Source organism: Canis lupus, chromosome X (assembly GCF_003254725.2).
Source record: "Canis lupus dingo isolate Sandy chromosome X, ASM325472v2, whole genome shotgun sequence".
NCBI lineage: Eukaryota > Metazoa > Chordata > Mammalia > Carnivora > Canidae > Canis > Canis lupus.
In genome coordinates this window covers 88,700,196-88,726,155 of record NC_064281.1, presented here as the reverse complement: position 1 = coordinate 88,726,155, position 25,960 = coordinate 88,700,196, and the positions used below count along the sequence as shown (strand labels likewise).

Genomic DNA, 25,960 nt, shown 5'->3' with positions numbered 1-25,960 from the left:
ACTGAAGGGGAGCAAAATATACCATCCCGAAATATGTCTCCTTGACATATTGATTATTTTAACCTGGTTAGTTTTAAGAAATAGCAAACAGCAGTGAAGCTCTGAAAAGAAGTTAACCTTTTGTATGAAATATTTATATTCATACAGGAAATCTCCATTTGTCAGAGCGTCTCCCTGTTCTACAGGAAGAGAATATCTAAATCTCTAGAAACTCTTACTAGTGGGGGAAGGCGTAGTCTTAAATCTGCATAACAAGCTTACTGTTGTTTACCATGCTTTTCCTGGTCACCTCCCGTAACTGACTCTCCACCCCCAGCATTTTCTTTTGTCTTTAGCTGAAAGTGGTATTTAAGATGGTGACTTCAGCCATTTTAGGGAGTTACTCAGTTTTCCTGGGTCTCTCCCTTGGATACAGGAGGTATGCAGGTCATTAAACTGTTGTTTTTCTCTTGTTAATCTGTCTTATGTCAATATCATTAGATCAGCCAAAGAACCTAGAAGGGCAGAATAAAAATTGTTTTCTTCCCCCAAAACACCTATGATTCACAGGAGACTTCAGGAGGCACATTGGAACATGAATAAAAAGAACTGGAATATGCATTTATCCCCAAAACATTTCCAGGCAAGTTGGTCCAGGATAACAGAATAGTTGAATTTAGGACTCTCTCACTTAAATAAACCCAATTTCATTTATTTATAATTATATGAAATAAATGCTACCCTGAAGCACCAGAGCTAAAACCAGGAAATACAAAATCAATTTTTAAAAAGATTTTATTTATTTGACAGAGAGAGAGAGCACAAGCAGGGGGAGCGAGAGAAGGAGAAGCAAGCTCCTTGCTGAGCAGGGAGTCTGATGCAGGGCTTCTTCCCAGGACGCTGGGATCATGTCCTAAGCGGAAGGTAGACACTTAATGGACTGTGCCACCCAGGTGCCCCCAAAGTCAAATTTAAAAGGCTCACAAAAAAAAATAAATAAAAATAAAAAAATAAAAGGCTCACAATAGATGCTTTAGTGATAAAAGTCACAATAAAATTTTTTTATTTTTTAAAGATTTTATTTATTTATTCATGAGAGACAGAGAGAGAGAGAGAGAGAGAGAGAGAGGCAGAGACACAGGCAGAAGGAGAAGCAGGCTCCATGCAGGGAGCTTGATGTGGAACTCGATCCCAGGACTCCAGGATCACGCCCTGGGCTGAAGGGGGCGCCAAACTGCTGGGCCACCTGGGCTGCCCAACAAAAAAATTTTTAATTTATTTGAGAGAGAGAGAAAGCGGGAGAGCAGAGCAGAGCAGAGGCTCAGTGGGAGAGGAAAGAAGCAGGCTCCCCCCTGAGCAGAGAGACTGATGCTGGGGCTCCATGACCCTGGGATCATGACCAGAGCAGAAGTCAGATGCTTAAGCTTAACCGACTGAGCCATCCAGGTATCCCAAAGTCAGTTTTTAAAGTAATTTATGTAATGCAGGCCTTTTCCCATGATGGATTAAAAAGAAGTTTTTTTCCTCAAGACTACTTATAGGTATTTGATGTTATCTTTAAGGAAATGAAGCCATTAAGTCCTATCTTGGGAGAAAAACAGCACATTTAAATAATTCAGGAAAGCTTGTCGGGTAGGTTTTTAAAATGAAGATTTTAGATATTTATTTATTCATGAGACACACAGAGAGAGGCAGAGACACAGGCAGAGGGAGAAGCAGGCTTCACGCAGGGAGCCCGATGCAGGACTCAATCCCAGGGCCCCAGGATCATGACCTGAGCCAAAGGCAGATGCTCAACCACCCAGGTGCCCCTACAATTAAGATTTTAAAAATGAAAATCTTACACATTCAAATTACAGAAACTCTATTCCTTTTCACTGCACTTTAGGGTCTTTTTCTCTCAAAGTGACTAAAACATCCTAGGCTGGGGCTTATGAAGCAAAACCGGGGATTTAACCTCATTATTGCCCTAAACACCGTGATAGTCGTTCCCACCCGGGGTCGTAGAGTGTTATAACAGAAAGATAGAACGACTTGGAATGTGGAATCAGTAAACACCAAGTGGGAGCACAGTTCTGCTCTTTCCTAGCAGGGTGTCTAAGAGCGAGTTTGTCTGGCTCCCAGTCTCCCCATTTGAAAATAGCAATAAATACCTCCTTCCCCAGGGTCCTCATGCAGATTAAGGATGGCATATGTGAAATTACCCTGTAAAAAAAATATTAATACAGTAACTGCAAATCCTTGGTGAAAGAAAATGGTGGAATAAGTGAATGTCGAAGTAGTGAGAGGCTTTATAAAAATAGACATAAGTCCTAGTAAGACCTTTTTAAATGGGGTCTGTGAAAAGTTTTTCCACTTGCCCTATAATTATTGACTACGGAGTATAAAGATGTCCTTCATACATAAAAATTAGAAGCCTTTAGTCAAAGTAATTTAAGAAGGATGGGCCCCATGAAACCTGTCAGCCACTCTTCACCCATGACTCAATTTGGCTCCTTCATCAAGGCTAGTTTCTAACTCCAACTTGAAGAGTGTCCAGGAGATATATTTGAAAATGCAGATTTGACTTTCAACATTTCAGGACCACTTAAAAAAATCCCTATCTGGGCAGCCCGGGTGGCTCAGCGGTTTAGCACCAATTTCAGCTCAGGGCATGATCCCGGAGTCCCAGGATCAAGTCCCACGTCGGGCTCCTTGCGTGGATCCTGCTTCTCTCTGCCTGTATCTCTGCCTCTCTGTCTCTCTCATGAATAAATAAATAAAATCTTTTAAAAAAAATCCCTATCAGCTTGTCAATAGTGTCCTATTCCTCCCAGTCTGCACAGTTTTTTTTCTATCAGTGATGAAAAGTAACAGGTAAAGAGGTGAAACGTAAATTCACCTGCTGAAGAAAAAGTTTAACCTCAGGTTCACAGTATGTGATTGGCAGGCCAAAAGAAAAGTCTGACTTTTATTTATTTATTTTTATTTTTTAGTCCCCAGCCTGTCTTCCCACAGAAGTGATTTTTTTCTTACACGGGAGAGAGGTGGGTGGGGGTGGGGTGGGGTGGAAGTGTGCACGCTGATATTCAAGAAAATAGAAATATTTTCCTTTCATTTCAATGTAGCCAAATGAAATACTAATCAAAAGTAAAAGTTCCCAGGGTCCCTGCATTTTTCTGAATTCTCATCTGCAAAGCACTTTGATCTGTCCCAAATTCTGTTTCCTCCCTAGGTCTTCTGCTGGCTGCCTCTATAAAGGGAAAGCTGCAGAAAACAAAACAATAAAACCCCCCAAAACAAAAAACAACAAAACCAACACAGATCCTCTCCCTAAACATCTGAGACAAAGGAAAACAGATTTTCAAAAAAAGCAGAAACAAAAACCCTTGTTTTGTCGGTTTCTTCATAAAAGGATATGGTGTATGACAGACCGACTGGGTCTGAATTCAGGGCGTCACCCATAGAGAAATCTTAGGCCAGTGAAGTCATCCCTAATTACAGAGTTTGACTAACAATGCAGCAATTATGAAACCACTCCACCGGCTCATTTAACTACACTCAGATCCTGAACACAAATCTTTTGCTGAGGAAGGTGTACCTACAACTAACTACCTGAAACTATTAGTCAAGTTCTGAAAGGTATTTGATGGAGGGGAGGAGGGGTGCCAGTTTTCACCCCCTACAGCGATTCACTGGAGGAATGCAGCCACTGAATGACCTATTTGCTAATCTTTGTGTTCAGCAGCAGCACTGGGGCGGGAGGCAGGGCCCACACTCTGGGAATCCCATCAGTGGATAATCGGGAGTTGGTGACGAACTCTGCATTCCTTTTTCTGGCCACTGAAAGGGAGCTAGGAGACAAAGGCAGGGGGCCATTCAACCAGAGACCTGGTCCAGCCACTAACTAGCAGGCCAGGTAAATAATGATTGGGAAAGCGAGGCAGGTTACTTAAATCAGAGATTTGCAACACATATTTAAGCTCGCATCACGAAGGAGAGAGCAACAAAAGGTGGGCAAAACGTGGAAAACCACATTCTTTCACAATGAAGAAAAAAAAAAACAGCCAAAAACACCAGTGCCACCGCTGTGTGAATAATTCAACAGAGGTCAACAGAAAGAGGTGTATGTGTCACCCTCCTTTGTCCAAACCGGGCAGCGCTTTGGAACACCCACACTTCACATACTCACCTGCACCAACAGAAACTGCCGCCCTGTCTCCTCCCTAGTTAGGGAAGATAACAGCACCAGCCCCGGGTCACATGGGTGCTCAACACTGAGCTGAAGCTCACCTACTCTTGCCATGATTATTCAAGCTCCTGACCTGTATTTCCAAAAGACTTTCTAGATGATTTCAACTTGACTGTCTACCGTATTCACTCCCTTATTCATTTATATCTGGTCCATAACTGAAGGCTCCCCAGGCACCAGGCACTGTGTTGGGTGCTGTGCTCTATGGGGAATTAGGACCCCAAGTCCCCTTCTCTCCAAGAGCTTACCATCTAGTGGGAGAAACAGAGAAACCGAGACATAATAGTAGCGCTGTCACGCGCTCCGAGTCCTATCTCCCGAGTGGTGGGGTGAGAGCAGTGGCGGGGGTCATGGGAGGTTAGCCCAGAAGGACTTTTGAACCTTATCTTGGAACGTTAGTAGGAATTCCTCAGACATACATCACTGGTAAAGGCATTCTAGACACAGAGATGTGAAGAGAAGATTCTATTCTGGAGGCGGAGACACGCAGGGTGGTTGGAGCACTGTGCCTCGGGTTTAGGACCCAGACAACGGGGAGCCGAAGGTCACGATCCACTTTCGAAGGGCTACACTCAGAATCTGGACTTGACCCTCTGGCCAAGGGAGAAGGAAGCTCAGCGAGGAGGCTTCTGGTCAGGAAAGTGGCAGCGTCTCGTCTATACTAAACTTCCTGCTGCATTAGTTCCCCTTTTCAGCTATCTCCCCGGCCAAATCAGGTTTCCCTTTCATGTTCTGCAGGTTTACAAATTTGAAACTGAAGCCTGGCCACAACAAACACAGGGAGGGGTGAAGTAAACAAGCAGTCTGGATTCTTCCATCATGCCCCTGATCACTTCATGTCTGGCCTATTCCGAAAGCCTTTTAGCTGGTCTAGCTCCAGTCTGGTGTCCCTCCAATGTAATCTCTACCCTGCCAGCTCTCTGAAGAGATCTACAATCGATTCTGCAAAACACAAAATCCCACCTTTCACGCGTGACACTCAAGGCCCTACATGTTTCTGTATTGATACTTGTGTAAATTTCCAATGTCACTTCCCATCACATGCTTGCGACCCTTGACTCACACTCAAGAAAAAGTCCATTTCCCAAGCAGGCCACCGTTTCTTACCCCTCCCCTATTCCTTCTCTCCTGTGCTTTTTCTGTAGTGGAATGCTCTCCACAATCTCCTATCTGCTCTTCCTTTTTTTTTTAAGATTTTATTTATTTATTCATGAGAGACACAGAGAGGCAGAGACATAGGCAGAGGGAGAAGAAGGCTCCCCACAGGGAGCCCGATGTGGGACTTGATCCCTGGACGGGGAATCACGTGCTGAGCCAAAGGCAGGCGCTCAACCGCTGAGCCACCCAGTTGTCCCTCCTTTCTGCTCTTCAAACACATCTTTGAGGATGTCTCTTCAGATTGAACCCACCTGAGATGACAATCCTCTGCCCAGTACTGGCTATGTTTTCTTCTATAACAGCCAGCGCAGGATTTTTTTCAGACAGCTCCAATTTTAAATACCTTGTCAGAGCCTAGGTACACCAATGTTTGAATGGGAAAATGCAGTCACCACAAGGATAGCATTTATAACAAAGCTCTTTGATGGAAGGGACCATATCCCATTCATCTTCATACTCCCAGCCCTGATCACAGTGCCTACAGAGTAGATAATAATAATAATTAAGATAATATAATAATATATTATTGTAAGTTTACATTACAGCTGACATTTACAGAGGACTTATTATGTAGGTGCATTCTGCTAAATGCTTTATATGCATTATGAAAGTTACGTCTCAGAAGAAACTCTATAAACCGGGTGATACGGTTATTCTCATTTTACAAAAGAGCAAACGAGCTCAGAGAGGTTGAGTCACTTTCCCAAAGTCACACAGCTCTTGAGAGGTAGAGCCAGGTCTCAAACCTAGGTCTGCTTGCCACTAAAGCGGTAAGCAGCAAAATGGTATTCTCAACCATTTTGCTATGCAGCCTACTGAATAACAGCTTTTTGAATGAATTTATTTCCCCAAAAAGACTATAACCTTATTAGAGTGAAGATACGGCTTACTTATCTCTGTATTCACCATGGCACTTAGAAAAATGCATAAACACAGTGCATTTTCTTTCTCTTTTTTTAGAGAGAGAGCATCCAAGTGGAGGGGGTGGGCAGAGGGAGAGGGAGAGAATTTCAAGTAGGCTACATGCCCAGCATGGAGCCTGACGTGGGGCTTGATCTCATGACCCTGAGATCGTGACCTAAGCTGAAATCAAGGGTCAGACTCTTAACCGACTGAGCCACCCAGGTGCCTCCACAGCGCATTTTCAATAAATATCTTCTGAATAAAAATATGTCCCACAGCTAGTGCCCACAATCATTTTGATCATGCCTGTCCCCTTCTAGGAAGCTATAATTGCTTATGTTTAAAAGAGCTTGTCTAGGGTAGCCTGGGTGGCTCAGCGGTTTAGCACCGCCTTCAGCCCAGGGCATGATCCTGGAGACCCGGGTTCGAGTCCCACGTCGGGCTCCCTGCATGGAGCCTGCTTCACCCTCTGCCTGTGTCTCTGCCTCTCTCTGTGTCTCTCATGAATAAATAAATAAAATATTATTTTTTATTTATTTATTTATTTATTTATTTATTTATTTTTTTTTTTTTTTTATGATAGTCACACACACACACACACACAGAGAGAGAGAGAGAGAGGCAGAGACACAGGCAGAGGGAGAAGCAGGCTCCACGCACTGGGAGCCCGACGTGGGATTCGATCCCGGGTCTCCAGGATCGCGCCCTGGGCCAAAGGCAGGCGCCAAACCGCTGCGCCACCCAGGGATCCCAAATAAAATCTTTAAAAAAAAAATAAAAGAGCTTGTCTAATCTCTGCCTGATATTCAGGTCCTCTGGAATGGTCCTACCGGACATACCTCACCAGGTTTACATTTCAGCAACACTCAGTTAGCTTTTTGATCAAAACTATCCTCCTGAATGTGTCCTGTTAACTCCTACATAAGTACCTTTTGTTTTATCCTGCCCCTTCCTCTTTCCCTCTCTCCCACTAAGGCTCTCTTCTGTGTCCACCTCTCACACTTAGAATGCCCTCGTCACTTTCCTCCTCTCCCTATCCAAATCGTACTCAGCCTTCATAGTTTAGCAGAAGCCTCACCCTCTTCCAGAGCATGTTTCCCAGTGACTCTGCCCTCTGTAGCCCTTCCTCTTCAAATCCTACAGGCTTTCAAATCTTATAGCAAAATCTGGCAATTTCATTACAGCCTTCCTCCCTTAGTTACAAAAGTGCATATGAGGCCCATCTGGCTGGGACATCTGTCATCTTAGTTGATTCATTTCACCTGCCCCCTCCTCCATATAGCTCCTCCAACTCGCTTCGAGAATATTCTTCCCCAATAAAAGGGATTCCTTCTTTCGATAAAAGCACACAAATACTTGTCTAACTACTTGCTCTGCTAGTCTCATTTCAAAGATTGTTTATATCTCAAGAACAGAGTCTTAATTCCATCTTCCTCTTCCATACTCCCACCATAATGATCCACTGTCGGATCCTGAGTAGAGGCGTGGCTCAAAAAAAATATTTCAACTGACTGCAGGGTTTTGAGGGTAGTGAGGATTCCCAGCATGCTCAATATCCAACCACTACTGAAACCGTCTTAAGAAAGCAGAGCCTAGGGTAGTTACATGATTTTACCCAAGATGCAAAGCTGTACCACAAGTGTAAAATTAGAAGAGTGTGTGTGAGTGAAGGTAACGAAGTACTCTTACTGTAAAAGCAAAAACAAAGGGGCTACACACTGCTTTTGAAAAGAAGGCTCATGCCCTTATAGTGGCTACCCAAGATCACCGAAAGTTTCTTAACAAATGTGACCATGGTAGTGAAAAATATGCAGTTACCAGAAAACGTAGACAATGACTCCCTAGCCAATACTAACTTGTTTTCGTTAAAGGGTAACTTTGAATTCAATTCAACTTGAATTGAAATCACTAAAACCTATTATGGAAACATACAGAATACAGACAGGACACAGGTTCAGTAAACACTATATACTATGGAATTCTACAAGTTCTTTCTTCAAAACATTCATGTTAAATGGGTACCGACAATAAAACACACCATACTTTTGGGGATCCCTGGGTGGCTCAGAGGTTTGGCACCTGCCTTTGGCCCAGGGCGCGATCTTGGAGTCCCGGGATCGAGTCCCGCGTCGGGCTCCCGGCATGGAGCCTGCTTCTCCCTCTGCCTGTGTCTCTGCCTTTCTCTCTCCCTGTGTCTATCATGAATAAATAAATCTTAAAAACAAAAACAAACAAACAAAAAAACAAAACCACACCATACTTTTAAGAAGTAAGGACACCAATGCTTACTTTCTCTTGTGGCCCATTCATTCCTCTATAAGATAGGCTCATGCTTCACTGGATTTAATACTTCATTTCACCCTCTTAAATGCTAAGTACTGTGAACAACCACTCCCACTGAATCAGTGCTAATAACTTAGTACAAACATAACCAAAGACTCAAGTATCTACGGGATTTACTTTTTATTTTAAGGATCTTTTTTTATATGTAAGTCATCACTACGGCACCCATAGTCGGTTTCTTTGTTTTGTGTGATTTGTTCTTAAACTGAACAATTGATTTTTCTCAAGGGGCAAGCAGTTTGGAGTTTTGTGTGCTTTCTTTTAGAAAATTTCAGCAGAGAGGCGCCAAGGTAGTTCAGTCGGTTAAGCATCTACCTGCAGCTCAGGTCATGATCCGATCTGGGGGTTTGTGGATTGACCCCCACATCTCTAGGCTACCTGCTCAGCAGGGAGTCTGCTTCACTTTTTCCCTCTGCACCCCCCCACCTCCTCCCCACACTTCTACTTTTTCTCTCTCAAATAAAATCTTTTTTTTTTTTTTAAAGATTTTATTTATTTATTCACGACAGACACACAGAGAGAGGCAGAGACACAGGCAGAGGGAGAATCAGGCTCCATGCAGGGAAGCCCGACATGGGACTCGATCCTGGGTCTCCAGGATCAGGCCCTGGGCTGAAGGCAGAGCTAAACTGCTGAGCCACCTGGGCTGCCCCAAAATCCTTTTTAAAAAAGAAAATTTCGGTGGAATCTTGGTATAGGAATAATTAATTGTGAGAGCTTAAGTGGTTACGTGCATCTTTCTCAGTTTAATGATTTGTTGCTCTGAAAGTCAAAACAAGGGAGTTGAACTCTAAATGCCCTCCCCCATCACAGGGTCCTAGTCCTGAGAGTTTGGGAAAGGTCAGAGCAGAAAGAAAGTGGTGACAGATTTTACTGTCGATTGTCCCAGCACCTCAGCATTATGACAAATTGCTTCCGATAGCCGATGTGGAGAGCAAAGTTCTACGAAAGCAACATTCAACAAGTACAGCATACTTGATTCAGTGAGGTTGTTTGTCAGGCCTAGATCTGCTGCTAATTCTACTTGATATTTCTGCCACAAACTGGTCAAACTGAACAGAGGACACGGCTAGATGACCCCAAATAAAACTGACAGCATTTTCCCATGAGGCAGTGTTGTAGATGGTATTAGGTCATACAGGATTGAGGACTCCAGACTAAAGCAACTGGCTGATGGAACATAAATCTGGCTATATTTAGAAACTATGCTTCTATAATTCATTTAGATTAAAATAACATGAACACAACAATATATTACTTCGGGTAACAAAGTAGATCATTTCAGGAACATTTGTGAAGTGACCTGAAAAACCTTACCTACTACTTCCATGACACAACGGGTTTCAAACTCCAAATCGATGGAGAAATGAACTTTAGAAGCCTCATCAGTGACCAGAGGCTAACTCTACCCCACCCCACATAGTGGCCCACCTACACAAGTGCAACTCTGCCTTGGATGTACCCTTGAATGTTTAAGGACTTAAACATTAGCTTACTATTTAATGTGAGGAAGAGATTGCTATCTCCTGCAGGTACGCTGCTCCAACAACCCTTGAGATGTAGGAGAGAAGTATAAAGGCTTTATTAAGAAGTGCAAGGAAGCAGAGATGGCTCTCTGTCTCTCATGAATGAATACATAAAATCTTTTTTTTTTTTTTATGATAGTCACACAGAGAGAGAGGCAGAGACACAGACAGAGGGAGAAGCAGGCTCCATGCACTGGGAGCCCGACGTGGGATTCGATCCCGGGTCTCCAGGATCGCGCCCTGGGCCAAAGGCAGGCGCTAAACCGCTGCACCACCCAGGGATCCCTAAACAAAATCTTAAAAAAAAAAAAAAAAAAAAAAAAAATTCTATTTATTTATTTAGAGTGCACACGTGTGAGGCGGGGGTGGGGCAGAGGGAGGAGAGATTCTCCACTGAGCAGGGGGTGGGGGGTTCCATTCCAGGACTCCAGAATGACCTGAACTGAGTAGAAGGCAGACTATACTAAACCCACTGAGCCACCCAGGAGCCTCTTCTTTCCATCGTTTTAAAAGAGATGCACCACAGAGCCCTAGTTGCTAACCACTAACTCCCCCACCCCAATTCCTGTAGCCCCGTCCCCTCTCACTATAGGATGACCACTTACTTCTCTATTTCTTCCGCCAGTCTGGGAGCTCCTTGAAAGCAAGGCTGGTATCTTATTTGACTTTGTATCTTGTATATCTTTGTATCTTTATATATCTTTATATCTGTATCTTGTATCTTGTAATAAGCCCCTACTAAAAAATGTGTGTTGAATAAATGAACTCCGATGGAGGCAAGAAGGGAAAGCAAGCATACTTAAACATAAAGTAGGCTAAATAGTTGTCTCCTTGGTTTTAAAAATGCATAATCTATTAGAGAAAGCTGTGAACAAAATAGTCAAGACAAAATAATGTTCCCATATTCTTCACATGCAATTAGCCTATTAGCATGCTTTAGCTATTTACTCTTGTTTACTGCTTCAAGATACTACAAAACTACTCAAGATGTTTGCAGCCTGTCCTTTGAATTTAGCTGGAAGTCAAACAGAAAGGTTTTTCTCTTTTTTTCCCAGGAACAGTTTTTACTTGCTACAATTTTGACAACCAAGCAGCACATTTCACCTTTCTAATAATACATACCGGGCACCAATCATGCTTTGACAAATCCATAAGTCATAGGTAAAAGTAATGTTTGGAAATAAACGTAAATAAAGCTATACTTGAATGTTCTTTTTTTTTTTTTAATTTTATTTATTCATTCATAGAGACAGAGAGAGAGAAGCAGAGACACAGGCAGAGGGAGAAGCAGGCTCCATGCAGGGAGCCCGATGTGGGACTCGATCCGGTGACCCCAGGATCACGTCCTAGACTGCAGGCGGTGCTAAACCGCTGCGCCACCAGGGCTGCCCACTTGAATGTTCTATTATGAAAATTTTCCATATACACAAAAGGGAAAATAGTACTATAAACACTCATAAACCCTCACCCAGACTGTACATTGATCAGGATTTCCCCGCACCCTGCTTCACCCCTTCTCCTCTTCCCCTCCCACCCCCTTCCCTTTTCTGTCTCTTTCTCTCTTGAATTATTTTAAAGCAAACCCCAGACATCTCATGGTTTTGCCCTACATAGCTCTCTTAAGAAATGAGTTCATTTTCTGGAAATACCTCTATTGTATTCTAGAATCCGGCATAAGCTAGATTCTAATTGATCTTTTTTTTTTCCAAGTACCAATATTTATGAGTCACTTAAACCCTAAAGGGTGCCCAATCCTGTGTCATTTCCTGGAGGAATATCAAATACTTCCATTTAAAGTAAATGTTTTTTCTTTTGTGTACTTAATAAAAAAAGAGAGAGAGATAAGACCTTAAAGTAGTGGCTATTTAAAAATAAGTTGGTTACTTTTCCAATAATGGAAACATTCAATTCAATCTAGTCAGATTGAAGACATTCTTTACATTCTTACCAGTCAAGAGTTTACAGATATTTAAGGTATGTCCTCATCATATTCTAAAAGCCCCTCTTGATGTGATGAAGAATACTATAACAAAGCCAAAGATCAAACAACAAAGTAGCCCCTCTCCTCCTCCCACCTTTACAAAGCTAAGCTTGTATTAATTCCTTGGACTGAATCAGCACCCTCTTGGGGTACCTGGGTGGCTAAGTGGCTGAGCATCTGCCTTCAGCTCAAGTCCTGATCCCGGGGTCCTGGGATCGAGTACCCTCATCGGGTTCACCACAGGAAGCCTGCTTCTCTCTCTGCCTCTGTGTCCTCTCATGAATAAATAAAATCTTAAAAAAAAAAAAAAACAACACAGCACATTCTCCTTTGCAAAAATCTAAGCTTGTCTATATTGCCTAAGTGAACACTGACACTTTCTTCAGATATCTGAGTTAACTCATGAAAAAATACATTTGCTGCTAATGAAATTAATTAAGCTTCACATCCGAGGGGTATTTCCATTGTCCTTTCCTTTTTTAAAAAAATATATTTTATTTATTTATTCATGAGAGACACACAGAGAAAGAGAGGCAGAGACACAGGCAGAGGGAGAAGCAGGCTCCATGCAGGGAGCCTGACGTGGGACTCGATCCTGGGTCTCTAGGATCACACCCTGGGCTGAAGGCAGTGCTAAACCACTGAGCCACCTGGGCTGCCCTCCATTGTCCTTTCCTATGAAAATTAACATGGAAGTCAAGGACAACCTTCAGGGGCTTCTGTGCATACACACACACACACATATATATACACACATACACACACATCACAAGACAAGGTCAGACTAGTTACCATGCTTCAATTCAAACCAAAATATTATGATGTACAACTCAGAAGTCACTAGAGATACAATTTTAGCTTAGGCTTTGAGCTACGCTGAAAAACTGAAAACGTACTCAAAGTGCCTCCTACAGTGTTGCATACCCTGCTTATATGTTCTGAGATATAGTACTTGTTAACGGAGAAAACACTTCTTACTTCATACGCCTATCAGAGGCAGATAGCTAGCTCTGCTGAAATAAGGAGAAATATATGATAACCAATGGGTGGAAATCCCAAAGGACTTTTTGTGGGCATTGGAATGCACTATCACCACCGCGTTACAATAACAGCACCAAAATTTCATCACTGATTTTCATGTATCTTGTAAAATATAAATAGTAACACAACATTTGTCATAAGTCATTTTATATGAGCAGAATACTGGCCTAATCATAACCTATTCTATCATGACAGCTACCTCATCTTTTCCACAGAATTTTGAAAAACCATTTATGGATCAAAGGCATCAAATGCATTTGAAATTCCACTCCCCTCCACCCTGACAAGATATAAAGTAATAGCTTCTGTCATTTAAACCTCGGGCCTCTCATTTGATAGATACAGGTATATAATTAAGATTTCAAAACCAATTTTTAGAAAGTACAAAGTTCCTAGAATATTCCTCAAATAATAAAAAAAGGTAGAATATAAAGACAAAATTTTAGATTCTAAAACTTCAAAACTTTTCTCTCTTATTTGGTTCTCTTTGAATAAGGTTTAGAATGCATCTCCAAATGTTTAACTACCCAAACACACAGTAAGAATTTCAAGGTTTTTAAATAAATTTCTGCTTAAATATTCAGTCACCTAGAAGCTAGAGCCTAACAAAATAATAATAAAATAGTTACCCTTCTGCGACGAGAGCAAACCTGTTTCTTTCTCTCTCCCAGCACTAATAGAAGGAACCTCCCACGCCCAGAAAGCCAATCTGGAAACCCAACATTCTTCTTACAATTGCAACTTTAGAGAGCAAGTCATAACACTTCCTGCTAGAAAAAGAGAACACCCTGACAAAGGAATGATACAATACTTATGAATCCTCTTCCTGACAGCCTTACGGTATTTTGCCAAATATTAATAAATTCTAATTTTACAAGATTCAGTGAAAAGTTAATTTTTAAAGATTCCGGCTCCACTGAAATCCTGCGAGACCACAAGGGAATTTAAAAGTTGGTTCAGGTCAAATAGCTACAACCCACATACCTATTTAGAGCTTGAACATTAGCCAAGTAACCTGCTTATTTTAGAACACATGGAACCAGCTTCTCCCAAGTGCCCAAGTCACTCGTCCATAGGAAAGTACATTACTTAGAAAGGCAAATAAAGTGTCTCAGACCACTTACGTTTCTCTATTGTTCAATTCAATTTATACCTATTCATACATTTATGCTCCCTATGCTAGGCGTTATGTAGCATTTATCACTGAGGATCTAGGTCTTGTTCTCTTTGGAAAAGTCAGCTGTTAAGTGTGGGAATTATATTTTCTACAGGCACAGCGCATAGGAACTAAGCCAATACTTGGCTGAACTGAATAATCTTCTACTCAGAGGCAGTATCGCAGAGTAGTTCAGGGCTGTGTGAGTCCTTGGGCGAGAGTTGCCTCAGCTCCTGTGCCTCTACATAACTTGAGATCATATCCCGGCCAGTGGCAGGCGTTAGATACGCGGATCACTGGAATTCTTCCTATTGAAATTTGCTTTTAAACCAATCAAGCAATTCTAACCAGTCAATTGCTAAATGAAGCAACTGGTTCTCTGTGGGGTGCCTTTTAGGAGAGAGAACAGAAAATTCATAGAGGTACTGTGCTAGGCTTAAGAGACCACTTCTTTAGATTTTATTTATTTGACAAAGAGAGCACAAGTGGGTGGAGGGATAGAGAGAGAGGGAGAGGGAGAAGCAGACTCCCCGCTGAGTAGGGAGCCCAATGCGGGGCTTGATCCCAGGACATTGAGCTCATGACCTGAGCCAAAGGCAGGCGCTTAACCGACTGAGCCACCCAGGCGCACCTTAAGAGATCATTTCCAATACTGACATGGGGCAAGTCGATCATTTGAAAGGAAATGGAGCATGGTGCAAGCATTAGGGTCTTAGGAGTCTGCCAGACTTGAATTGTTTGACTTCGAACAACTACTTAGCTTCTCTGAGCCCTAGGTTTGTATCTGTAAAATCGAGCTAACTCCACATACTTCACTGGGTTACTATAATGATTAAAGGAGATGACAGAAATACATAAGAGTGTTTGGCTCCAGCAAGGTGCTAAGCGGCAGACCTTATTATAATCTTTCTGGGATACAACATGCCTACTACCATCTGCCCTATCTACCTAATATGAATGAAAGTGAGAGAAGAGAAACTCCAGTCCCTTGTAAATAATAGAAAGCAAACCGAGGCATGTTCTGACAACATATTGAATTCTTAAAATAAGGAGGCAACTCTTACTGCACTCGCTTGTAAAAGGGTTCAGGATGGTCCACGTCATGAGACAGAGTGTTCTCCTGTCCTCATCACTAACCACCATTAGTATACTCTGCATAACATTTTGTCTCCTTAATGGAAGCACTTTATTTCATTAATCACAAAAACTGCATGAAATATCAAAAGGCAACAAATCCGGAACAGAAAGAATATAGCGGCAGGAGCCAGACGATGTGTTTTTCCATCTGTCTCTGTTGCTGACTCACTCTGTGAAGCCCCTTCAACTTTCCAGAGTCTCAATTTCACTGTTTGTAAAAAATAAGTACAGCACTATCTGCCTGTGGCCTGCCAGGGAATATATGACAGTAAGTACTTTCCGAACACTTTAAGCTAACTGGAAAGAAGGAGATACTCGTATATGTTATCGTGCATCATACAGATAGGAGGAAATAAGGGTGCAGACTATCGCCTCAGTAAGAGGACAGGATCACTATTAGACCAGAAATGTTGGCTTTTGGGGCACCTGGGTGGTTCAGTGGTTGAGCTTCTCCCTTTGGCTCAGGTCATGATCCTGGGGTCCTGGGATCGAGTCCTGCATCGGGCTCCCCCATAGGGAGCCTGCTTCTCCCCCTTTCTCTGTGTTTCTCATGAATAAATAAATAAAATCTTAAAAAAGAAAAAAGTGTTGGGTTTTCCCAGCCTTACCTTTTCTGCGCCATCCTTGTCACTTCCAACCACTTAGAAGGGTCTGCCTCAAGTGCTATTAATCTCTTCAATAATGGTACCTGGAATCAGCTTCTCTTGACCTTCCCTTCAGAAGCTATCAGATGGAGTGCATCTCCTTGCTAGCTTCGTGAACTCCACGACTAATCTTTGATCACAGGGAAATCCCATCAACAGCTGGTCATTATTTTTTTTTTTTTTAAAGATTTTATTCATTTATTCATGAGAGACACAGAGAGAGGCAGAGACACAGGCAGGGAAGAAGCAGAAATCCACGCTGGGAGCCCGATGTGGGACTCGATCTCAGGACTCCAGGATCATGCCCTGGGCTGAAGGCGAGGCTCAACCGAAGGCAGACGCTTCCAGGCGCCCCGGTCATTGGTTTTAAAGTCCACTCACAGCATAATAGAACTTTGTAAACTGCGAAACCTCGTGAGGTTGTGAAAGTGCCAGGAATGGATGGCTACTCCCTTCAAAAATGCACATCTTCTCCTTAGGAGATACGAGGCCATTTTCTAAAAGACTGCTCTACCGCATCAGTCGTTGAACCAGTTTTAGTCTGCGGCCCATTTTGTAACCTACATGTCTCCTCATCTGAGTATGTGTGGGTGTGCAGGTTGCTGTGAGCGCCTCTGTGTGACGCCGCGTGGGAACAGAACCTGCTGAAAGTTGGTGTGGGAATAGGACATGGTGGCAGGAGTTGTGGAAGACAGGTCATGTCTTTTCTCAGCAGGTCACAGGATGAAAACCTACTCTGCTGCTGTATTCCAAAATTCATCATGATGAATGTTCAGGTGGTACAAACAAATCTGTAAAGTAAAAGTTCACACACACGCACCTCTGAACACACACACACACACACACCCCCCTAAGAGTGGAAAGGAAGGAAAGAGGCACACCCGAAGTTTCCTGAGAGTTTCACCAATGTATCAGGGTGACTCTCATTGAAACACTGTGCTCCCCACCGCACCCATACCGGGTATATTCTTTCCATGTGTGACATATACACCAGGGCCCCTCCCACTGTGCCCCTCCCACACCTCGGTAACACTGACCTATTGTCCTCTAATGAAACAGGATTTCTACCCACCTGCGTGACTTATAAAGCAAACAAATAAATAACAACTTCCACAGTGAGTGAAGCATCACAGCAAGGGGATCGTCCAGAAATTAACATATAGGCAACTGCTACTGTCTTTTGGACTATATTTCAAAGTTTAGGATATTTATACCAGGAGTAGTAGTAGGTGCATGGTCTTCCTGCAGCATGGATATGTCCGTTTTAACAATCAAGCGTGTCTGGTTTATGTTATCATTCTTTTCATATTTGAGGCAGAAATAACCCACAAATATATCTTAATTCCAAGGGATGTCTCCTCAATAGTAAGGATTTATTAGCTCAGTGTTTGTGTAACAAAGTAATCAGAATCTTAAAATAGAATGTCCTATTATACATTATATACCTTGTCCTAATGCACTAAAACAAAAAGGTTGACATAAATAGAAGGTAGTTTGAAGCATTCGAGTCCTCCAGAAATAGTTGAACTACAGACAGGGCAAGGAACAGATTTAAAAGACAGCTGTCGTGACTACAGTTAATACTGAATAGTGTATGTGAAGTTTGCTAAGAGAGTAAATCCTAAAAGTTCTCATCATAAGAAATGAGGTGTTGGAGGTTAACTAGTCTTTTTATTGTGATCAGTTTACAATATATACATATATCGAGTCATTATGTGGTACCCCTGAAACTAATGCAATGTTAATGTCAATTACATCTCAATAACACTGGGGAAAAAAAGCCATCTGTGTTCTGTTCACAGCTAGTAAAACCATACAAAGGAACAACTCAGATCCTCTACGCTTTTCTATCCTGAGGGTCTCTCATTCAAAAAAAGAAGGAAAGAGGAAAGAAAAGGAAATGGGAGAGGAAAAAGGAAAGGACTAGAAACAAGAAAAATTCAACTCAGCAATTCCTCAATTTTTGGCCTCAGGACCTGAAGACACCAAAGAGCTTTTTGATATGAGGGTAGATCTACGAATGCATTTATCATGTTAGAAACTACAACTGGGAAAATTTTAAGGCATTTATTTAAAGTAACAATAAACCATTACATGCTAACATAAGTAACATTTTTAATGAAAATCACTAAATTTTCCCCCCAAAATGGGCAGTGTATTGTTTATATTTTTGCAAACAGCTTTATCATTTAACTTAATAGAAAGACAGGTGGATTTTCATGTCTGCCTCTGCATTCAATGTTGTTTTAGGTTCAAGCGTCTTCAGAAAATATGGCCTTGCAGATACACTGTTGAAAGAAGTATTTTAAGAGCCCTTTCAGATAATTATGGATATTCTTCCTTATAATGCTACAGCAAAACTTGAGAATTAGTAGCTTCTTAAATGTTGGTTGCAGTGTGGAATCTGGTATCATACAGATGAATTTTTCCTACCCTGTTACATTAAAACTCCCTGGACTACCTTGCACATCAAATGTAACAATCAAGCATTGGTCACCTGGAACAATATTGTTTGACTAATACAGATCTTCCAAATGTCCCACTTCGTTTTACAATATCTAACAAATAACTTTTTAAAAACAGATTTTATTTATTCATGAGACACACAGAGAGAGAGGCAGAGACATAGGCAGAGGGAGAAGCAGGCTCCCCGTGGGATCCCGCCCTGAACTGAAGGCAGATGCTCAACCACTGAGCCACCAAGGCGTCCCTAACAAATCACTTTCACTAAAAACACCACCAATCTCAGAAAAATCTAAGTATTGACACTTAATGGCTGATGCAAGTTTTCAAGATTTTGAATTTTTGCCTGAAAGCTCCAATTTTATCACTGGCAACAAATACTCTCAGTGGTTGCCTTGTAGTAACAGGAACACTTGGTTCGTTTTTAGAAGTTTTAAAGTAATCTCTACATCCAACATGGGTTTGAACTCACGACATCAAGATCAAGAGTCACATGTTCTCCTGACCGAGCCAGTGAGGCTCACTTGGTTCATTTTTGATGACATATCTCCCAAATACTCAGGTCTGGATAATCAGGTAACATGTCATTCAATCTTTGAAGTAAAGACAGTTTTTTTTTTTTTAAGATTTTATTTATTTATTCATAGAGACACAGAGTGAGAAAGAGGCAGAGACACAGGCAGAGGGAGAAGCAGGCTCCACGCAGAGAGCCCGACGCAGGACTCGATCCAGGGTCTCCAGGATCACGCCCCGGGCTGCAGGCGGCGCTAAACCGCTGCGCCACCGGGGCTGCCCTAAAGACAGTTTTCTATTTTTAAAAAATGCGGCTAATTTAGCTTGCAACTCAAACAACTGCACATGTACTTTTCCTCAGGATAACCTGTGTACATGTATATACAGTAGAAAAGCTTTATGTATGTTTCCCATCTCATCATACAGAATATTAAAAGATGTGTGCCCAAGACTTCAGACTTAATAAAATTATTTTTTCCTGCTTCATTAAGGACACTCATAAATGAAACACACATTGTAGGTTTTTATCTAACTGTAAGGGTATGTGGGGTTGCATACAATGACTACTAATACAGGGTGGTGGTGGTGCTGCCTTGCTTCTTGCTAAGAAGCACCAGTAGTTTTACTACCATTGCTTTGGCACCACTGGTACAAATGTCAACACAGATAAAAAAGCAAATAACATCCTAGTGTCAGTATCCAAGTCATTTTGATCCCCAAAGGCTTATAGGTCAACATTTTTTTTGAGAACTGGTGCTTTATTTATTAACATTTATCATGGAGTCATCGAATTTCTGAGAGATAAAACACATAAGGTGTGTAGGTTTTGTTTTGTTTTTAAAGATTTATTTATTTATTTATTTATTTTAGAGAACATGAGTGGGAGGAGCAAGCAGAGAGAGAGAGGGAGGGAGAGAGAATTTGAAGCAGACTCCGTGCAGAGCATGGAGCCCAACGCGGGGCTCCATCTTACGACCCTGAGATCACGACCTGAGCTGAAACCAAAAGTCAGACTCTCAACTGACTGTGCCACCCCAGGTGCCCCAGGTATGTAGGTTTTGACAAGAAATTTCAAAACTGAGAATACAATTACCAGAATTGCATAGGTAGGTTTTCATGGGAGTTCTGTGGCTATTGAATTATGAAAAGAAAACTTAATGCATTGATATCAATTCTGAGAGGACCATTATACAGCTTATCCATTCCAAGGCACATTTTGCAGAATCAGGTTCATGTCTGAAAGACATAAATTTATGATAGTGTAGTTCAGAAACTTTTAATAAATTTTTTTAAAAGATTAATGGCAGGGACACCTGGGTGGCTCAGCGGTTTAGCACCTGCCTTTGGCCCAGGGCATGATCCTGGAGACCCGATGTTGAGTCCCACATCAGGCTCCCTGCATGGAGCCTGCTTCTCCCTCTGCCTGTGTCTCTGCCTCTCTCTTTGTGTGTCTCTCATGAATAAATAACATTTTTTAAAAAATAAAAAGATTAATGGCAATATATTTGTTAAAAACTGTTTCAAAATATCCAGCTCATGGGTAGCAAATCAGATTAACAGTGTTTCTCAGATATAAACTAAAATAGAAAGGGTTTGAAAGTTAAAAAAGTCTGTGTGAAGTGCAGACATTATTACTATTTTAAAATATTAAAAACTAGGGGCACCTGGCTGGCTCAGTCAGTGGAGCATGTGACTCTTGATCTCAAGATCGCGAGTTCAAGCCCCACAATGGACCTAGAGTTTACTTTAAAAAAATACAAATAAAAAAATAAAATATTAAAAACTAAGTGTGGGGACACTTGAGTGGCTCAGTGGTTGAGTGTCTGCTTTCCGCTCAGCACATGCTCCCAGAGTCCTGGGATTGAGTACCATATTGGGCTCCCTCCGGGAAGTCTGCCTATGTCTCTACTGGTCTGTGTCTCTCATGAATAAAATCTTGAAAAAAACCAAAGACAACTAGGTGTGCTATGGGGCACCGGGTGGCTCAGTCAGCTAAGTTTCAACTCTTGATTTCAGCTCAGGTTGTGTGACCTCGTGGGTGGGGATCAAGCCCCCATGCTGGGTCCAGGCTCAAAGGGAAGTCTACTTGAGGATTCATTCTCTCCTGTCCCTCCCCTCACTCGCATGTGTGCATACTGTCTCTCTGTAACATAAATTAATAAAAACAAAAACTGGGTGTGCTATAGTACTTATGGGTAATATACGGCATATTTTAAAGCAAATCCCAAACAACAAATAAAAAGGGGAGAAAAAAGATAAAATAAGAATATCAAATATTGGGGCAGCCTGGGTGGCTCAGCGGTTTAGTGCCACCTTTGGTCCAGGGTGTGATCCTGGAGGCCCGGGATCGAGTCCCACGCCGGGCTCCCTGCATGGAGCCTGCTTCTCCCTCTGCCTGTGTCTCTGCCTCTCTGTCTCTCATGAATGAATAAATTAAAAAGAAATTACTATAAAAAAAAGAACATCAAATATTGATAATTGTTGAAGCCGGGGGAGGGGGGGTTTCACTATCCTATTTTACTTCATATGTTTGAGAATTTCCATGAAAATAAGTTTTAAAAAACTCCATGTGCTTATAAGAGAGTATTTAGTACACTGGCAAGCAAAAATAAATTCCTGGCTTCTACTAATTCACTTAGACAAATACCGAATGAGCATCCACTCTGTAAAAGGCACTGTCCTAGATGGCATCAGGAAATACAAAGGTTATGAAACATGCCTATCACACCCAAAGGGCTCAGAGTGTCTGTGCCCATATATGTCATGAATTCCCTAAAATGGGTATAATGCCTCTGCCACGACCATCCTCAGGGGTACTTACACTATTGCAAAGCACACACTGGGCCAACTGAATTGCCAGTCATCACAATGCAATTTTCAGAAAAGAGAAAGGACAAACGGCAGAAAAAGAAAATACAAAAAAGAAACCAAGAAACTAAGAAACGAGAAAGTCTCTCTGATGTTCCTCTCTAAAAGGAAACGAACAAGGGATGTGAACGAATATGGGCATGACCACATCATGTTTCCACCACAAGCCATCATCTTATTTCACTGCAGGACAGGAACCATCATGTCATATCCTTTGAGTCAGCTCTTGTACTACTCACATAGGCAAAAATAACTGAGTGATACATTCATTTTCCATGGTGAACACTAAGAATTCTAGAATCCTTCAAATGACTGAAGGCAACATTTATAAATGCCATACGTTAGCATACGTTAATTTCTAGGGCTACTGTGTCTTTTTCACCACCTCCCTCCACACAAACTAAGCCCATCCTGAAGAACAAATCCACATGTTCGACTGGTAACAGTCCTCAGTTACTAAAGTGTTCTGATTATAACATTAATAAATGAAAAATAAAAGCGATAACCAAAAAATCAATTATTTACTTATCAGGTTCCAGCTTAGTGCCATATATTCCAAACAAATTGTCAATTTTTCCCTATTCAAACTTCAGATAAAATGTATAAGAGTTCTCAAAGCTCATGCAATGAAAGTCTTTAAAAGCTGAGAGTGGGGATCCCTGGGTGGCTCAGCAGTTGAGCACCTGCCTTTGGCTCAGTGCATGATCCCAGAGTCCAGGGATTGAGTTCCACATCAGGCTTCCTGCATGGAGCCTGCTTCTCCCTCTGCCTGTCTCTGTCTCTCTCTCTCTCTCTCTCTCTCTCTCTCTCTATCTTTCATGAATAAATAAACAAAATCTTAAAAAAAAAAAGCTGAGAGCATTAAATGATTTAAAATTGCTCAACTGCTTCAATATTTAATATTAGCTAATGTCTATGAAGGCAGTGGTTGGTCTGCTTTGTTTACCGATCTATCTCAAGCATCTAGAACAGTGCCTGGCACACATAATATATGATAATGACATTGCATCCAAAGGGAATTAAACTCATTTGCTATAGTGGGTTATTACGTAACCAAGGGCAAACTTTTAGTGCTTGTAATACGTACCAAATAAATATAAACACAAAAGGTGTCTTTTCTTATCACACTGGGTAACTCTACAAAATAAGAGGATTCCTTTTTTTTTTTTTTTTAAAGATTTATTTGTTTATTTATGATAGAGAGAGAGAGGGAGGCGGAGACACAGGCAGAGGGAGAAGCAGGCTCCATGTCGGGAGCCCGACGTGGGACTCGATCCCAGGTCTCCAGGATTACGCCCTGGGCCAAAGGCAGGCGCCAAACCACTGAGCCACTCAGGGATCCCAAATAAGAGGATTCCTGAGAGCCAATCTAGCAACACAAATCGTAGGTTACATCTTCCTAGTGGCACTGAATCTATGATCACATTTGAGTGAAATATGAAGGGAAGGATTCTTAAAATTCTCCACTTTGAGAAAATCAAGGCACTTCAGAGAAAAGAAGTAAAATGGAAAGTATAAAGAACTCTGAATTTTATTTTTTCCCTCAAATTTACCACACAAAGAGAGAAAGAAAAATCTCACTTAGCTGTCAAGATACCACTGCTTCTAGTTCTCTAAACTTTAAAACGAGTACATTTCGACCTCACAAGGAATACTGAAATCTTCAAAAGAAAGAGCGGCTTTAGCATTTCCTGCCTGCCTGCCCTAGAACAAGATTAACCTTGTCAGTTCTTAGGAAGACATATAAAACCCCTTTAAATGACTAATTCAGATGAAGTGGTAACATGAACCTCTAGTTTATAAGACGCTGGTTTCTACTTGTTACCAGATGTTGCCATCACTTCAAAGTGTTAAATGCATTCATGAAGAGGTTCAGATATATTTGCATGTGAAATAATTTCTGACTTCTGCTATTACTGTGGAGACACATTCCCAGAGAAAAAAAAATTGTTGCCTCATTGTCTAACAAAACGTCTTTAAGACTGCCAATATTTCCTATAAGAACCACCAGGTACTCTAGGTAAATCTAATTCTCCCATGTAATTCTTGCAAGCACATATATACATTTTCGAAATACAACACAAATTACTTTCGGTTCACTGGGAGTTTGTCATGAACAGCCAGCTTGAAGGTCTAAGCTTAAAAATTTTTCTGTATATATATACCTTTGGAACTTTTTAGATAAGTAAACAGCCCCCAGCTTAGAGTTCCTTTACTAGGTATCATTCAACAATTGCACGAGGTTTTCTGCTTCTATCCATTCTTTTATGATTAATTTCTTTGGTTATGTTGTCATTAATTTTTAGTAGCTTAATTAAAAGATTTTTTGATCTTCAGAGCTGTTTTTTTAAGATTTTATTTATTTATTCATGAGAGACACACAGAGAGAGAGAGAGAGAGGAGAGAGAAAGAGAGAGGGAGGCAGAGACACAGGCAGAGGGAGAAACAAGCTCAATGCAGGGAGCGGGACGTGGGACTCGATCCCCGGTCCCCCAGGATCAGGCCCTGGGCTGAAGGTAGCGCTAAACCGCTGAGCCACAAAGGCTGCCCTCCAGAGAGAGTTTAGTTCAACAACAATGGTTGCTATTTTCCACACATAATGGTCATTTGTTAAATTTAGCCCAATACAGAATCCTGAACACAATGTAGGGTTATCCTTAAGATTGGGTGCAAAAATACTGTGGGCTCATAAAGTGTTATCTGCCCATACTGCTCAAACATGTGGGAGATGCCCCATAAATGTTATTAATTATAGTTTTGCTGAGATGCCCCAATTTTATTTCTTTGAAAATGAAGTTGAATCTGTAAACATTACACTACACTGGCTCCGGTTTTTAGAGCCTGAATTCTAACTGACCAGTGTTGCTTGCTCAGTATTTTATTTGGCAATCTGTTACCTGGTTAAACTAAAAAGTCTCATTATAATTCTGCCACAAAGCAAATAGCTTGTGTGGCTTTCACTTGCTAAAAATCGTATTGTTAGCAAAAAGTCACCCACACCAGAGTAACTTCCTCCTTCTCTGAGTTTATCCCTCTCCCTGGTACTATGTTACCTTAGAGGTTGGCTAAAGCCATTAGCAGTGTTCTTTTGATGGGGTAGACTGTCATAGGCTTAATGATTCTGAGAATTCACTGCTTTAAAGAAGGTACTTTTAAGTCTCTCATTAGACCAAATAAATAAAAACAAATGCAGATAACCTACATGTGAAAATAAGAAATTGGAATATCTGTTTATGATAAGCACTATTTTATTGCATTCTTCCTTAAATTACACTTTTTTCCCCAATTATAGGGAAGATTATGGGGTAGCTTGACCATTACCTAAACAAAGTTAGTTATAGGTGAGGCGGGGGGAGAAACAATGGGTGAAATCAGTGGTAGTAAATTTCACTATGATGATTATACTAAAACTGAGCCATAGGCTCTAACTTAGGGAAGTTTTCATTATTGGGAAATTCTGCTAACTGTACTTATCAAGGTAGTATCCTTGGACTGTGATTTTCAAGTTCCTGTCTAAGCCTAACTACTTAATACCACATACATAATGTTATAGGCCACCAGTGATACATTCTGTTAAAGCAATAAAAGCCAATCTAGAATATAAACAGGATAGGAAAGATAGCCAGAGGTTTTTTGGTGCCTCCACCCTCATTAAGCAGAAAGAAGAGTGGAAAAATTTTATCTTGAGAAAGCAAGACAGAAATGAGAGCATGATCTCATTCACTTTCCCTTACCCAAAAGCAACAAGGTGACATTTTCTCTTCCATTCTTCTTCAGCCCTAATCAATTTAACAGTCCTCTTTTTTTTTTTTACACCTAAGAATAAGTTTCCAAGTGTCCTATTTAAACTAAGAAGTTTACCAGGTTCTTTTTGTAATTTTTAAGATTTTATTTTGCAGAATCAAAAATCAAAACATGAGAATGACCAAAAGTTTTAAAACTTGGTTTACTATTTGTGAATAACAAGCACATTCCAAACTTCAATACCCTAAATCCCATTGCTTTAGTGGCATATTC

General features: G+C 41.3%; 1 protein-coding gene across 12 annotated transcripts in view; it reads right to left on the bottom strand.

The window, feature by feature from the left end:
- Positions 1–25,960, bottom strand: part of PLS3 (plastin 3) — a 91,162-nt gene that overhangs the window by 46,691 nt on the left and 18,511 nt on the right. Inside the window, exon 3 of one of the 12 annotated variants that reach the window (XM_049107652.1) lies at positions 20,169–20,311. The exons of 8 other annotated variants lie outside the window; for them this stretch is intronic. The gene's annotated coding sequence lies outside the window, so the exon portion shown is untranslated. Of the gene's footprint in view, positions 1–13,791; positions 13,904–20,168; positions 20,312–25,960 lie in introns of those variants that run through there. 3 more of the 12 variants (XM_049107651.1, XM_049107647.1, XM_035712369.2) reach the window with 3 other exon arrangements.